This window comes from Lagopus muta, chromosome 6 (genome assembly GCF_023343835.1).
Source record: "Lagopus muta isolate bLagMut1 chromosome 6, bLagMut1 primary, whole genome shotgun sequence".
NCBI classification, from domain to species: domain Eukaryota; kingdom Metazoa; phylum Chordata; class Aves; order Galliformes; family Phasianidae; genus Lagopus; species Lagopus muta.
Genome location: NC_064438.1, coordinates 32,578,263 through 32,584,384, shown reverse-complemented (window position 1 = coordinate 32,584,384; position 6,122 = coordinate 32,578,263).

Below are 6,122 nucleotides of genomic sequence, written 5' to 3'. Positions count from 1 at the left end.
TTAAGCCTGATGTTATCTGATAACTTCAACAGGTCACAGTCTTTTTGGGGAAGTAATGAATATTGTTATCTTTCATTCTCCATTAATGTTGTTAAAGTCAAGAGGTTTTATTTAGACACCTACTTTGTAATTAAATGTTTCTGTATTAAAAGTGGAAGTGAAGGATTATCATTAAGTCGTAAACAGGTAAATACATCCTGTTGAAAATGTTGACTGTAGATAGATTAAAATATAGTAAATGAAGGCATATTGTTCTGAGTATTGCATTCTTTTATATGCACTTAATCCCTTTTCTGCTAGTGGTTTTGGGCTTGTTGCTTCAGGAACACAGGAACAAAGATGTGACCCATTTCTCTCTCATTTGCAACTCTTCCATCCTTGGTGTCAAGCAGCAGATGTTTTGGAGGAAATGTTAAACTGAGCTACCCACAGATATTGTTTCTTTCTAATCCTAGACAGTGAGTGCTTAGTGTTTGTTCTTAAACAGAAGGAAATATCATTTGAGTAGCCCAGTGTCAGGCTTTTCCAAAGCTTTCAGAAAAGTCTCAAGGTCTTTGGAGAGCTGATTGATCTGCCCTGAAAGATGCCAGACATCAGCTTAGGTCTTGGCCAGTAATAAGACATGTACAACGGCTCTTTAACGTACAGTCAGTGCTGCAACCAGAGTGATAGTAAGCTGAACTTGACCAAATGAAAAAGAAAACAAAAGGGTCGTTAATTTCTACTGTCAGAAACAACAAGTGGAATAGCTAAAACATCATTTTAAAGTGTGAAGTGATTAATCTCTGAAATGCTATCTTTTCTAAGATCTGAAATGCTGTAGCGCAGCAGTAGAGTAGATGATATCTGTCCCATTCCTTCCATAGTAGGAGAAAGCCAAGAGAAATTCTGTGGTATACTTAAACCTCCTGACACCAAAGTGAAAAGGGAAATAAATATACTTTTCCTCATTGTCACTTTGTTTGATCTGCTGCTAGGAAGCAGTGTATTTGGAGAATATGCTATAAAATATGCTTTAAAATGTGAAAGTGACATTTTGTTGGTATAACTTGATGTTCCAGATCAAGATGAAGAATCCTGTACCAGGTTAATCTTATTTAGATTTTCTGTGACTTTATACATTATTTTATAGCTTAAATGCAGGCTTATGCCAAGTAGAATTTTCTGTTTGTAGTATCATGACAGTTACTGTGCTGTATACGATATTTAATCTAATTGTTGGCTTTTTGTTTCTTGAACCAACTGTTAAAGGCACTTAGGGTGCTAAGTTTATTCTCCTTTTGTGTTGTACCTGGCACTGGCAACAAAGTAACCTGTTAGTCTTACAAAGTATAATACTGAGCTGCTGAAAACCATGAAATGCCAGTGTAAGAGAAGAGCGTGTAAACAAAGCAAGTAAGAATAACAAAGCTGTAGCCCAAAGAAAAAAGGCTTAAACTAAAGTTAATCTTAAATTCAAGTCTTAGTGAACTTGTATTCTTATCCCAACACAGAGTGTGGAAGATTTAAATACATACCAAAAACTTTCTTACTTCCTTTAGGTGTTTATAGGTATAATTTTATTATAAAGAATATATACATATTCTTTTTTCTACAGGGAATTGTGTAAGTTATAAGTAGCAGGCCTAGCAGGACTTTTTATTTTAACATGCCAGCATGGAATGTAGACCTTAATAATCGTTTTGACTGTGCTTTGAGCATAGCCTTACAGGTCACTGAATGCGTTTCAGTAACTCATCACAAACTACAATGACAGCAGAGTCACCTACTGTTCCAACTTCACCCAAAATAAACAGCACAAAGAACTCAAGCACATATTTCTTGTTCACCCCAAAGCTTTCAGTAAATAAATAAACAAAAAATCAACATCTTTCATGAGTTTTGGGAGGATGTTTACAGTTCATCACCTAGATCTAGAAAGGTGGAGGAACTGGGCTTGTTTAGCTTGGAGAAGAGAAGGCTCTGGGGAGACCTCATTGTGGCCTTCGAGTACTTGAAGAGAGCACATAAACAGAAGGGGAATGGCTGTTTATGAGGGTGGATAGTGAAGGGGGAATGGTTTTGGTTAGATATTAGAGGTTTAGGTTAGATATTAGAAGGAAGTTCTTCCCAGAGAGAGCGGAGATGCACCGTAACAAGTTGCCCAAGGAGGTTGTGGATGCCCCATCCCTGGAAACATTCAAGGCCAGGCTGGATGTGGCTCTGTGCAGCCTGGTCTAGTGGTTAGTGACCCTGTACATGCAGGGGTATTGAAACTCGATGATCATTGTGGTCCTTTTCAACCCAGGCCATTCTATGATTCTAGATATGCTTACACCATTATTGTTCAAACGCAACTATTTTATATGTACCTAATAAGTTATATCACTTCTTACTTATATGTAGATACTTCTCAAAACAATATTTGTTATTTCTTTACAAAGAAAAACATAATGTACGAGGCTCATATCCACCTCCTAACTATATTTAGAAGTTTTCCCAAGTTTTCTCCATATGTCTTGGTAGAAAATGCGTGAACAGGTCACCTAGTTTATGAAGCTAATGGACCAAGGTGTCTTTTTGATCCCTTGTAGAAGATTTTGGTTGAAATTTCTATTTTACTTGGCTTCTCATATCTCCTTCTTCTATAGAGAAGAAGCGCATGCTATTGTGCTTGATACAAGTGAAGTTTTTATTCTGAAGCACTTGCACTATGGTTTGCTAGTCTCTGGCAGCAATAATAATGTTTGACTGGGATTTAGAATAGTTGTGCAAGAATCTCACTCCATCAACGTAGAGATTTCTGCTCACAACACGCAGAGAAGAAATGTGAATATAGCAAAACTGAATAGCAAAAAGAGATACCAATTTCTATTTTCCATCAGAGACAGTATTATTTTATCTCAGATGCTTTAAAAATATTTCCTGTTCATATTTATTTCCTTTTTAAAAATACTTCCAGAAATTAACTGTAAAAATAATGCAACTGGCTTGAATGAATCACACGTCACAAGAAGAAAAGCAGTTTTCAAATTGTTCTTGCTGCAGTCCTCTAATCCCACTGTCTAATGATAGAGATTTAGTTTGAAAGGGTAGGCCATAGAATTCTTGTTGGTAAACACAAGTGTCAGTTTCAAGATGTTCAACTGGACCCGTCTGTCCTGATCTGCACGTATACATTACAAACATCAAATGGGGTGTTAAGAATTTTCAGAACCTATTGTTTATGTAGGTCACTTCATCTTTTGGATGTTTCAAATACAATTTTTCAAGGTTTATAGCTTTAGGATTTTACTTATCCTTTATGAAGGAATTCTTTCTTATCAAAAGCCACAGTGCCTTTTTAAATTCATCAATTCTGCATTTTCTTAGGTAAGATAACAACGAGCACTAATGTTTCATGCCCCTTTGGGGATGCTTCAGACTGCTGAAAACAGGAGATAAGATCGCTGGCTTCACCTGGAGATTACATTTACTTTAGATATATGCAGAAGAGACTCATGAGAGAAGGTAGTATTTACATTCTGGCATGTTAATGAGTTCCATCTTTTTTTTCACCTTCTCTTTCCCCTTGTTCACTCTTGTAATGATTTTTTTTTTTTTCTCCTGTTAAAAGGTGGACAATGTATATCAGTTTCACTAGCATTGAAAACACATGTACATAGTAATGAAAAGATAGTAATGAAAAGACTAGCAATGTCTTTGAGGTGAGTGGACTTCTCTGTACATCCATTTCTATTCCTTGGAGAGAAATCTACCTCATATTTTTAGCTTAGCAACCATCTCCACTAATACTCCCTTCCACCCCTGCAGTCTTCAACTTTCATAAGTACACCTTCTCTATACACTATTGTTTTCACAAGGCTTTTGGTTTCACTCAACCTTACTAATAAGTTACCTATTACAAATAATTGAATCACCCTTTCTGTACTATTCTTTCCATCTGCTAATTTATGGTTCTTGTTCATATCTGCAATCTTGGAACTATACTTTCAAAATGATTTCCTGCCTTGAATGAAGAGGAGATTTTGTTTTGACCTTTTTTTTCAGTATATTTTTTCATGACATACTTTCTAAGCACCTCAGTCAGCACTAATTATTAAGTACGTAGTGTTTAGAATATGCTTTTTTCTTTGCTAGAATAATTTCAAAGCAAGTGCCTAATTTGTTTCTATTGTATTGCAACATGTCCCTGGTTTGTACCCACTTAGATGAGAATGTTTAACCCTTTTATTCAAATTTCATTATTTCTAAAGTTTAGCAAACTTGATTTGTTATTTCCACACATAGAAAACTACGTAATTTTTTTTTCCTTACCCTATAACCCCCTCTCTTTATATATTTTTTTCTCAAATCTTATAGCTGCACAAAGCATGCTGGTCATCTTCATTAATTTAGATTTGTGAGGGAGTTATTTTTTCTGACAGCGTTGTTGTTTTACTACTTGTTTTTCTTACCAGCAGTACTATTTGAATACTTGTATTTTCATTATATTGAATGCAGCATAGTCCTGAGCTATGAATAATTATTTTCAAGCTTGCACCTGCAAGTACCACCTCTTAACATGGATAAATAAATAGATGTGTTCTTCTTATGGATGCTTGAGAATATTACATTTAAAAGGATGAATGTGAGTTGTATTCTTCCTTTTAATTAATCTTCATGGTATTACAATATACGCCAACATTTTGGTTTTTTTAATCAATGACATTCTGTGGAGAACTGATTGAATCCCTTAGATGTGCCTTAGATAACTCTCATACCTATTGTATTTCCAGCTCTCTTCCACTCTATGTGCATGTACAAGCTGAAGAATAGTTTATAGAACAAGTTCATGAACTTCTTGCGTATCACTGAGCACAGAATTGATGATTTCAGTACACTGAATGGAGTATTCAAAACAAAGACATACAGAGATAAATCAGCAACTCTGCTATCTGTATTGGCTTTCAGCATGTCTGTCTTCTGTTTCATTGTTTTTGTTCTGAAGATACAGAGCACTGTTTCACATTTTAACATTATTCCCTAGAAAACTATGGTGCTGTAACAAGAATATATCTTTTTCTGCTCTAGTCTCCCATGGGCCTTATGTGGCTTCTCTTCAGACGTTGGATATTTTGCTTTAAAAAGTTACAATTTTTCTAATGAATTGTTTTATATTGCATCTGTAAATGAAGAATATAGAGCTTGTAACAACTATTGTTTGGTACATTGCAAAAGTATATAAGGAAATTTTTCTTATATGATTTCCTCCTTATATATATTAGTATATATTTTCAACTTCATTCTTCTAACTTCCTGATCTTTTTAACTTTTCATTTTTTGTTCCTATCACCCAATCCATTTTAGGTGTCTACACTTTATGGTAAATAGAAAGTAGCTATGTTACATTCCTGTAGAATTTTTACTGTCAGTGTGTCATGGTTTTATGATTTTTGGTCATCAGTATTCCACACCATAACATCATGTAATGCACTGGGGGGTGGGGTTTGATATCTGCCGAATGTTCGTCCTGTGGAGAAGAACTACATTTCCCCAGGAGGCTTTGTGGTCAGCAAGGAGATATAACTCCATGCAAGTTCACCTGATCCTTCTTCTTCACTGTCTGCGCATCTGCGCTTCCACGTCTGTTCTTCAGTCACTCAACTGGACTGCACTTCTCACCCCAGAATTGTGGTGAGGTCTATACAATTCAGACAGACTCTCTCTCATTGTATTTTACTAATACTATGTTTAGTAAAATCGTTTGTTCCACCTCAGATTAGTGCTGTTGTTTTCAAGTATTTTGGGGTCCCCTGTTTCCCCTTTCCCAGAGGCGCGGATCCACAGATCCCTCCACCGTGCTGGTCACGGAACTGGGCTGGATCAGCCCATAAACGGTTGACACAGTGCATCAGACTGAAGGATGTATATTGACAGAGTATAGTGTTTTGCATCAGATCTACTCTCAAACAAAACCATTATTTTCCTTCTCTTGCCTATATTACGCACATCAAAAAAAATCTCTCCTAATTCAAGCTACAAAGTATTCTACTCACTTCTCCTTGAATAGTTTTTGGACCTCTTCTGTTTTCCATTCTGGTACTTTATACTTTGTATCTTTTTCTCCCAGGGTCTCAAGTTTCTCATTTCTACTGGTAAAT